At 36.2% G+C, this 11,698-nt stretch overlaps 1 pseudogene; it reads right to left on the reverse strand.

Annotated features, from left to right (window-relative positions):
* Positions 1–2,983: 2,983 nt before the first annotated feature.
* LOC102972196 lies at positions 2,984–11,698 on the reverse strand (annotated as a pseudogene).

Below are 11,698 nucleotides of genomic sequence, written 5' to 3' on the forward strand. Positions count from 1 at the left end.
CAGATCCGCAGAAGCATTGGGTTGTTTGCGTGGTGCAAGTGAGTTTCCTGGCAGGAACCGGTTCCCTTTGGGATTTTGGCTGGGGGATGGGCGAGGGAGATGGCGCTGGCGAGCGCCTTTGTTCCCCGCCAAACTGAGCTCTGTTGTCCTGGGGCTCAGCAACTCTCCCTCCCTTTGTCCTCCAGCCTTCCCGTTCTCCGAGCAGAGCTGTTAGCTTATAACCTTCCAGATGTCAAGTTCCTTTTGCTGTCGGAACGCACTCCGTCCAGCCCCTCTGCTTTTGCAAGCCAGACTCAGGGGCTCTGCTTGTCGGCAGGCCGCCCCTCCGCCCCAGCTCCCTCCCGCCAGTCCGTGGAGCGCGCACCGCCTTGCCCCCCTTCCTAACCTCTTCTGTGGGCCTCTCGTCTGAGCTTGGCTCCGGAGACTCCGTTCTGCTAGTCTTCTGGCTGTTTTCTGGGTTATTTGGGCAGGTATAGGTGGAATCTAAGTGATCAGCAGGATGCGTGGTGAGCCCAACATCCTCCTACGCCACCATCTTCCCTTGATCCTCCTCCTAGAAAAGTTTATAACTGAGTAAGAACTCTGAATGTTGTGTCTTGGTGTGACAGACCCTTTATTTTATCTCAGTCATATAAACTGTTTTATCTTTTTAAAAAATACACATATTTCTAAAGGAGTAAGTTTAGATTGCTTTTTCTTCTTACATGTTTGGAGAATTCCCTAGTGGAATTGTTGAAGTATTTCTTTTTCTTTTTTATTGGAATGGAATGTTTCGGTCAGGTTTCAGTTAGGAGCCTGAAATTACTCAACTTATTTGAACATGGATAGTTTAAAGAATCATTAGATATAATGTATTGAACTAGGTAATTGAAAGAATAAATGGTTAGCTTTCCTTAGCTAACCTAATGTTTTCCCGATGGACCCATGAATGAAGAAGACATCATGGTAGAAAGGAAAGCTATATATAGGTCCTAGAATGAGCTTTTTGTTACATGAATTTTTACGAGTTACTACCACTGTAGAATGTTTGACCTATTCAGCAGCACAAGTAGATCCTTGAAATGGTACCATGTTTTGAGGGCTGAAATCAATCACTTGAGAGTAATTACTGACACTGAGCCCTTTCTAAACTGGAGGAGAGAGAGATTTATCCTCGTGGGGATTCATATATATGAGTATGTATTATCTTTCCTACCTCGAATGTTCTGGCCAGTACCACTATCCAAGTGTTCACAGTGTCTGATTTCCAATATGAAATCTTGTATATTATTTCCTTAGACCAAGACTACACACTTTATAGCAAAGAAAGTGCACAAAACACACATAAATAAGGAACCCATTTTTCCTATTATACATTGCACAACTGGGAGCTATTTATCTGATAGAACATTGGGATAGCCTGTTAAAATTACAACTGAGGCACCAGCTTGAAGATGATACCCTGCAGAGTCAAAATCTATACTTTAAGGTATATGTTTTGAACCAGTGTCCTTTAGATGTGCTATGTCCCCTGTGGATAAAATATATAGGTTCTGTAAACCAAAGGGATAGATAAAACAGTAGTGTCTCATCATAAATCCCAGTGAAGTTCTTGTGCATCTTCTGTTTTCTGTTTTCAAATTTTAGGATTTGTTTTAGTGGGGAGAATGCTTCTTTTGGGAGACACAGTATGGGTTATAATAAACCTAAAATGTTTAACTGCTTTTATGTCATTTGGCTTTCCTCAGATTTGAAGGCCAGCATTCGGAAGACTGAGTTACCTCATTTTTACCCCATAGTGGATAAATACCAGGTTGCTTCTTAATAGATGATACAGCAAAGAGATTTTCTAAAACTAGGGATTCAATGAGGCATGGCTTGTTGGCTTCATGATGTATGATAACTATAATAGGGCAATTGTGGCAACAGTAGATTGACAAGAACATATTAATCAGGGCTCAAACTACTCTTAAAAAAACTGGATGGTCTCAGTAGTCAAGTAACCTAGATCATCAGAAGAACTGCCTGATGATGGGGGCTTTAGAATGGGTAATAGAGGGGAACATAACTATCAGCTCTGAGCAACGGTGCCGCTATAGCTCGCCACTTCTGTTTTAAGTCTTCCTTTTGTGAAATTGAAAACAGCCATCACGTTAGAGAATCTTTGACAGGATAAGGTAAAATGGGGCCTGAGTTCTTTAAAAAGTGGAATATACCTTTGCATTTATTGTTTTCAAAGAAAGAGATAGTTTTCTACTTCCAGCAGCTGGAAGTCTACCTGATGGTTTTTCCTCTGGCTTCCTTCCTATCATGCACAGTATTCTGGACTGGAAATACTAAGGAGTTATTGCACCCTTTACAAATGAAAAAAGTATTCCAGTTCCTTTCCCTTAAAATGGGACAATTCTAAGCCACAGAATTTATAGAGTAACCTAGAGGGCCATTCTAGGCTTGCACCCCAGTTACATTTATCAACATAAGCAACCTTCACATCTCTGTCTCACTTCCTATTCCCTTGATGAGATTTTCAAAAATCAATTTCCAAATAAACTACTGGCAATAAAATTTTGTTTTTGGATCTTCTTCTGAGGGAACACAGCCTGAATAATTAGAATTACTAGTCCTGCGTATATTGATGTAATGATTCCTGACATTCTCCAAAGTGTGTTTGCATTTCATTTGCAAATCTTTGGGAAGCAGAAGAGATGTAATTATGTCCATCTTCTGTCAAAATGATCACAATTTCAATCGTAAGTATTATTTAGTAGATAGTGATACTCTCTGTTAAAATAACCCATATCATGGTGGATTCACATTTCCCATGGTAGTAGAGGTTATGAATAAATGCTCTAGTAGTAGGAGTCTGTTCAGTGAGATAGATATTATGTTCAGATATGGTCATGTTAAATGTCAGAAGTATCCAAAGTGGAAATACCCAAAGTTGAAGTATCCAAAGTGGATACTTAGTGGATGCATAGTTTTAGAGCTCCAGAGTCACATTCAGTCAGCAAAATCTGACATGTTCCTGCTCACTCAATCTTTTTATTGCTACTTTTATGTCTTTGTTCTATTATGTATAGATAGATGGAAGGATTAAAGACAGAGGTGATAGCAAAGTCAATACTATAGTGAGTCAATACAATGAACAGGTATTTATCACTTGAAGAAGTGGGGAAAGGCCACAGAATAAACAGAGGGTTGATGGGGGGTGGGAGGGAGGGGAAAGTGGGTGATGGGCATTGAGGAGGGCACCTGTTGGGATGAGCACTGGGTGTTGTATGGAAACAAGTTTGACAATAAATTTCATATTAAAAAAATAAATAAACCAGGCTGTGATTATGGTCAAAAAACAAAAAACAAAACAAAAAAAGAAACATGAATAAGGTAAAAAACTGAGTCAACACAGTGATGTGAGCTGACAGAGTGATAAATGCCTTGGGTAAGTCTTTCTGAGAACATTTCCAGACAGTGACCAAAATAAGGATATAGGAAAGGATTAGTAAAAAGAAGGTGCCCATGCTCATGATGTTATTATTGGCAGCAATAATAAATTCAAACTTGGCTCCATCTCTGCATGCAAGTTTGATGATTCTGGAAAAGTTATAATAGAAGGTTTTTACTTCTAATATAACCACAAAAGCACACGTTTGTAACGAAAACAAATGGAGGCATAAGTAGTTCACCACAGTTACCCAGCAAGTAGTTACAAATGAAACATGTGTTTTAGGGTTCATGTTGTCCAGGTACTGAAGAGGTTTACAGATTGCCATGTACCTGTCAAACGCTATGGCTATAACTAACACCATCTCCACTCTGCCCATTATGTGGATGAAGCATGTCTGTGCCCTGAAACTTTGCAAAGAAATCTTGCATTCATTAAAAAAGTCTACAATCATCTTGGGAACTGTGGTAAAGAAAAGTCCACATCAATGAGGGACTGGTTGGCCAGCAGGAAGTACACAGGAAAATGTAAATGGGAGTAAAAAAAATACCAGAAAGAAAATGAAGAAATTTCCTGGGACGATCCCTAAATAGATCAAGGAGAATGTCAACATGAGAAAAACTTTAGTCTCCCAAGATGTAGAAAATCCCAGCAACACAAACTCAGAAACCAGAACATCTTTCAATCCTCATTTACTGGTGGGAGCATCTTTTCTTTTCTCTATATAAAGAGATTTGTCTGTGCTTATCTGAAAATTATAATGACCTCTTCTGAGTTGGTTACCAGAGGGGGACTGCTGACAATTACCAGTGCCTGTTCCCACCTCTTCACATTGTTCCTAGTCCTATAGTCAGGCTCAAGTCCCAGAAAGCTCCGGTGAGTCAGGGACAAAATGGAATCCGTGACTAGATGCAGTATACACCAAAATAACTGTAAGATTTTACATATCTGTATCCATAGACACCTGGAACGTTATATATGGGAATGGATCCTAAGAGTGTTTGACTTGGATGGAAGGAATAAAATGTTGGATTGGCCATATTTAATGATATTAGTACACTAAACAATGATTCTGTATTTAATATGTTAGTTCAGATGGCTTGGATTAACCCTAAGTTTGATTTATTTGGTTGACTACAAACTTAGACCCAAAGCTAGAATAATATAGAATGAGGCTGATCTGTCAGAACCTCTTGGTTTATACTGTTAGAAGAAGTTACTCAAAGGCTGAGGGACATTGCAATGCTACAATTGTTGATGCAATTATCCCCTTCCTGTTATATTTTTTATTTGCTTTCCTTGTTTTTCAAGAGTTTTCTTTTGCCTTCATGGCAAAATATAAAGAGGCAGATAGATAGGTAGGTAGGTAGGTAGGTAGGTAGGTAGATAGATAGATAGATAGATAGATGATAGATGGTTAGATAAAAACAAAAACCAAATTTTAGTAGGGGAAGGAGATGGTGATTTACAAAAACAGATGTCACCCCCTAGGTGACTCATTAACCACTTTTCTTCTTACTTTCTTTAGAAAACCAATGTGATTCTAGGAGACAATTCTCATAACAGACTCATTTCTGGCTGGCAACACCAAGTCTCTGAGTTGAACTTGGTCACTACCCAAGCACAATTAGTGCTATTAATTAACTGCTTTTATGATGGCAGTATTTTGTGTAACTCTTTGTATAGGGGAGAATTATGTAGCAGACAGAAATTTTCTCAGTAGTTTGGACTCCCTGAAAATGCAGTTGCTTTATGCCCTGGGAAACTCTTTGTGTCTCCTTCTCTTAATAGGCTTGTGAGAAAGAGTATTCTGGGCTTCAGATTTTCCCATTCAGCACTTTGAATATATCATACCATACCCTCTGGCTTGGAAATTTTCTGTTGAAAAATCTCCTGCTATTCTTGTTACTTATATCTATTTTGTTAGTTCTCTGGCTGTGGCCTTATTCTGTTTTCATTTGGGGTAAATTTCTCTGTCTTTTCTTTTTGTCTCAGTTTATGCCTGTTTGTGGTTAGGAAGGTCAGCTATGTCTTCTGTTCTTGAGAGTGATGGCCTTATAAAGGAAGAGGTCCCATAGTGCCCTGCTGTGTAGTGTCCCTTGTTCCCCAGTGCCTGGCACTTCTGGGAGAGTCTCTAGTGTGTGCTACATGTATTCTGCTGTTTTGTCCTGGCCACTTTATCCTTTAGACCAGTTGTTTTTGGAGGCTCTTTGCCTGTTGTACACAGTGTTTGGTCCCTGGCCTGAATGTGACATATTTTAACCAGGTGTGCACTGGTCTGCTTATGAAATGAGACCTGTTGCCACCACCACTGGAAGCAAGGCTCCACAAAACTTACGAGTTGGAAGATGTGGTGTGAGCAAGTCTTCTGGGGGAGGAAGCCAGGCAAGTGGCTATATTTTTATCTGTTTTCAGAGTATTTATATCTTTTACCTTTTTAAAATTGAGGTTAAATCCGCATAATGTAAAATTTATCATTTTGAAGTGAATAATCCAGTGGTATTTTGTACATTCACAAGTTGCACAATCACCCTTCTTAGTGCTAAAATATTTTCATCCATTAAGAAAACATACCATTGAATCTGTCCTTCTCTGTATGACTTATTTCACTTAGCATAACACTCTCCAATTCCACCCATGTTGCTACAAAAGGCCATATTTCATTCTCATTGCCACGTAGTATTCCATTGTGTATATAAACCACAATTTCTTTATCCATTCATCAGTTGATGGACATTTAGGCTCTTTCCATAATTTGGCTATTGTTGAAAGTGCTGCTATAAACATTGGGGTACAAGTGACCCTATGTATCAGTACTCCTGTATCCCTTGGGAAATTCCTAGCAGTGCTACTGCTGGGTCATAGGGTAGGTCTATTTTTAATTTTTTGAGGAACCTCCCCACTGTTTTCCAGAGCGGCTACAGAAACTTAACAGAAGACCATGGGGGAGGGGAAGAAAAAACATGGTTAGAGAGGGAGGGAGCCAAAACATAAGAGACTTCTAAAAACTGAGAACAAACTGAGGGTTTATGGGGGGTGGGAGGGAGGGGTGGTTGGGTGATAGGTATTGAGGGCACCTGTTGGGATGAGCACTGGGTGTTGTATGGAAACCAATTTGACAATAAATTTCATAATAATAATAAAAAAAGGAAAACATACCGTTAAGCTATTATTCCCCATTTTGTCTTTCCCCCAGATCCTGGAAACTACCCATCTATTTTCTGTGTGTGTGGATTTGCCTATTCTGGATATTTCATGTAAATGGAATCATACAACAAGTCAGCTTTTATATCTGGCTTCTTTCACTCAACATATTTTTGAGGTTTATCAACATTGTAGAACGAATCAGTACTTTATTCCTTTTTATGGTTGAGTAATATTCTATTGTTTGGATATGCTGCATTTTGTTTATTCATCTGTTGATGAATATTTGGATAACTTCCACTGTCTGTTGTGATGAGTGTGGCTGTAAACATGTGTGTATAAATTTTTTAGAACTTTTTTTCACTTCTTGGGGGTATATACCTAGGAGTGGAATTGCTGGGTCATATGCTAACTCTGTTTTTCACATTTTGAGAAACTGGAAAAAAAAATTTCCTATATGTCTGCATCAGTTTACATTCCCATAAGTAGTGTATAAGAATTCTAATTTCTCCACGTTTTGCCAACAATGATAGTTTTCCTTTTATTAAATGGCCTCATGGTGAGTATGAAGTGGTTTCTTATGATTTTGATGTCCATTTCCCTAACAACTGTTAATGTTGAGCATCTTTTCATGTGCTTCTTGGCTACTTGTATATCTTCTTTGAAGAAATGCCTATTAAGTCCTTTGTCCATTTAAAAATTGGGTAGTTTATCTTTTTTTCTTGCTGTGTTGTAATTGTTTTTTTCTATATTCTGGATGCTAGAGCCTTGTCAGAGATGTGGTTAATAAATGTTCCTCTTATTCCCTAGGTTGTATTCTCACTTGATAATGTCCTTTGTTGCACAAAAGTTTGTAATTTTGATAAAGTCCAATTTTGATAATATAATTACACAAAAGCTTATAATTTGATAAAGTCCAAAATTTTATGTTTCCGCTTTTGGTGTCATATCTAAGAACTTACTGCCTGTCCAAGGCCATGAATTATATCTGTATTTTCTTCTAGGAGTGTTATGGTTTTAGCTCTTACATTTAAGTCAATGATGCAGTTTTCATTACATTTTGTATATGATGTGAGGTAGAGATGCAATTCTTTTGCATGTGGATATTCACTTCTTCCAGGTCCTTTTGTTTCAGTTGTTATATTTTTTAGCTGCAGTTTGGTTCCTTTTTATAATTTCCGTATCTTCGTTGATATCCTGATTTGTTCATCCATCATTCTCTTGGTTGTTTTTGTTTTTGTTTTCTCTTTGAGCTTATTTAAAAGTTTTTTAAAACTTTTTTTGTAGTAAGTCCAATATCTGTGCTTTCTCAGGGATAGATTCTGTTTATTTCTCTTGTACATGGGGCATATATTTTTAAAAAATTTACACACTTGTTTTTTTTTTTAAGTGTACATTTTGGATATTATAATTTAGTAACTCTGGAAATCACATTCTCTCTCCTCAGGATTTGTTTTTGTTAATTTCTGTGGGATATAGGTGGGTTTTTTTTTTTTATTGTTGTTTAGTGACTTCTATACTATCTGTATAATTTCTGTATTCTTTGTTTTGTTTGGTGTCTGAAGTTTCCATTGAGAAGAAAAGATAGTAAAAACAAGAGGGGCCAGCCAGATGCCCAAGGCTGGGTACTCCCCTTGTATACTTTTGACTTCTGTAATCTTCCTTGCCTCCTGCCTCCACCCATGTAGCACCACTGTATTTAGTGATTTTTTTTAATTTGCTGTTTATCAGATAATAATTCCACTAGCATTTATTATTTACATGTGTCTTCATCCCTTTTTATCTTTGATTAGCTATGGTTTGTCTGCATTGTAATTTTTTCTAAAAATAAGATTTTTGTTTTATTGCTTTGATAGACTATTTTTGGTTCTTTATTAGTTTCTACTTTTATCTTGTTTGTTTTCTTTCTTATAGTTTGTATTATTTTTGCTTTCTTTTTAATTTTTTATTTGGCAACTTAATTCATTCTTTAATTCTGTGACTTTTAAATGTTTTTGTCTGTACGTCCTTTCTTAGTGTTAAGTGCAGGTTTCCAAATTTCAAGATGGTTGGGCCTTTTGTTTCTCAATTTTATTTTAAATTCTAGATTTATTTCATTATTATCAGAAAATACTTTTTGTAATATTTCTACTTTGTGACATTTATGTTTTCTTTGAGAATTAATAATCAAGTTTTGTGTGTGTCCCATGTGCACTTGAGAAGAGGTGTATGTTGTGTGGTAGATACACAAAAGATAAAGAGAAAAGAATTGAAACAAAATTGGGGCACCTGGGTGGTTCAGTGGGTTGAGTGTTGGACTCTTGATTTCAGCTCAGGTCACGATCTCTGTGAGATCAAGCCCCACAAGAGACTCAGCACTTATAGCACAGAGCCTACCTGGGATTCTTTCTCCCTCTTTCTCTGTCCCTCCCTTGCTTGCATGAATTCTCTCTTTCTCTCTCTCTCTCTTTCTCTCAAAATGAATAAACTTAAAAAAAAAAAAAAGAAAAAAACAACTGATACAAACCAGTACAAAAATCAAGTCACAAAGGAAGTTAGCAAGAGAGGAAGAAAGGGGAAGAAACTATAAAACAGAACACATTGGCAGTAAGTGTTTTATAGTAAGTTTCCTATAAAACAAGGAACACATCGGCAGTAAGTTCTCTAATGTAAATGGACTAAATTATCCAATCAAAGGCACAGAATGGCTAAATGGATTTTTTAGAAAAATGAAGATCCAACTATATTCATTTTTTATCTAACTCTGGCTATAAGAAACTCAACTTTACCTTTAAGAACACATGCAGGCAGAAGGGAAGGAAAGGATAAATATATTTATACAAATAGTAACCAAAAGAGAGAGGGTTATTTATCCTTATATCAGAAAAATAGACTTTACGTCAGAAACTGTCACAAGACACAAAGAAGGTCACTGTATAATGATACAAGGATCACTTCATCAAAAAGATATAAAAACTCTATATGCACCCAATATCAGACTACATACATATGTAAGGCAAATATTAATAGAATTGAATGGATAAATAGATAGCAACACAATAATAGTGGAGGCCATCAGTACCCCAATTTCAGCAATACTAAAACTAAGCTTTAGATCATGCAGCTATAAATCAATAAGGAAACAGTAAATGGATCTAAGACTAAATGGATCTAAAAGGCATCTAAAAAAAAAGTTTCTTTTAAAAAGTTTCTTTTTTTTTTTAAATAATTTATTGTCAAATTGGCTAACACACAGTGTGTAAAGTGTGCTCTTGGGTTTTGATATAGATTCCCGGGGTTCATCACTGACATACAACACCCAGTGCTATCTAGAGAAACTTTTATCCAAAAGTGGCAAAATATACATTTTTCTAAAGTGCACATGGAACATATTCAAAAATAGATCATTTTTTAGGTATAAAACAAATCTTAACAAATTTAAGAAGATTGAAATAACATGTAGTATATTTTCTGGTCAAAACGGTGTGAAAGGAGAAATCAATAACAATATAAAGCTGGAAAATTAACAAATATGTGAAAATTAAACAACACACTCTTAAAAAATTTTTTTTCTTCATTTATTTACTTTTGAGAGACAGAGACAGTGTGAGCAGGAGAGGGGCAGAGAGAGAGGGAGACACAGAATCAGAAGCAGGCTCCAGGCTCCGAGCTGTCAGCACAGAGCCCAATGCTGGGCTTGAACCCACAGACCATGAGATCATGACCTAAGCTGAAGTCGGACGCTTAACCGACTGAGCCACCCGGGCACCCCTAAACAACACACTCTTGAAATATCATTGGGCCAAACAAGAAATAAAAAGGGAAATATATTAGACAAACAAAAATGGAAATAGAGCATACAAAAGTCATAGGATACAGCAAAAATATTTCTAAAATCTTATAACAACAGATACTTAAGAAAAATAAAGTTCTCAAACAATATAACATTACATTTCAAAGACCTAGAAAAATAATAACTAAACCAAAAGCTAGCAGAAGGAAGGAAATAAAATAGTGCAAAAGTAAGTAGTAGAAAAACCAAAGAAAAGATTATGAAAACTGAATTTGTTTTTGGAAGGATAAAAAACTAGACAAATTTTTTGCTAAACTAATAAAAAATAGAGAAGATTGAGATAAATAAAATTATAAGTGAAAGAAAGGAGACTTTATAACTGATACTACAAGAATACATAGGATATTGAGACTACTATAAACAATTATAGGCAACAACTTGGAAGACCTAACAAGAAATGGATAAATTCCTAGAAATATAAAATGTATCAAGTCTGAATCATGAAAAAAATATAAAATCTTAATGGGTCAATTACAAATAAAGAGATTGAATCAGGAATTAAAAACTTTCTGAGAATAGTCCAGGACCAGATGATTTCACTGGTGAATTTTACCAAACATTTAAAGAATTAGTGTTAATATTTGTTAAAGTCTTCCAAAAAATTGAAGGGGAAGAAATACTTCCAAAGTCATTTTATAAGGCCCACATTACCTTGATACCAAAGGTACATAAGGATACTACAAGAGAAGAAAACTAAAGGCTATATTCCTGAAGAGTATAGATGCAAAAATTCTCCACAAAATACTAGAAAAATGAATTCAGTGTCACATCGAACTAAAAAGCTTGCACATAATGAGGGTAACAATTTACAAAGTGAAAAAAATGGAAGAAAATATTCCCATAGGATTTGTCTGATAAGGGGTTAATATCCAAAATATATAGAGAACTCATACAACTCAATAGCAAAATAGCAAATAACTTCATTACAAAATGGGCAAAGAACCTGAACGGACATTTTCCCAAAGAAGTCCTACCAATAGTCAGCAAATATGAGATGTGCTCAACGTCACTAATCCTCAGAGAAACACAAATCAAAACGAAAGTGAAATAATTTCACCTCTCACCTGTTAGTATGGATACTTTTAAAAAACAAAAGAAAACAAATGTTGGTGAGGATGTGGAGAAAAGGGGATCCTGTTATACTATTAGTGGGAAGTAAATTGGTACACTCATTACAGAAAACATTATGGAAATTTTCAAAAATTTAAAAATGTAACTACCATATGGTACAGCATTTCCTCTTCTGGATGTTTATCCATAGGAGTAGAATCAGGATCTTGAATAGGTATCTGCATTTCCAT

The sequence above is a fragment of the Panthera tigris genome, chromosome B3 (assembly GCF_018350195.1).
Source record: "Panthera tigris isolate Pti1 chromosome B3, P.tigris_Pti1_mat1.1, whole genome shotgun sequence".
NCBI classification, from domain to species: Eukaryota; Metazoa; Chordata; class Mammalia; order Carnivora; family Felidae; genus Panthera; species Panthera tigris.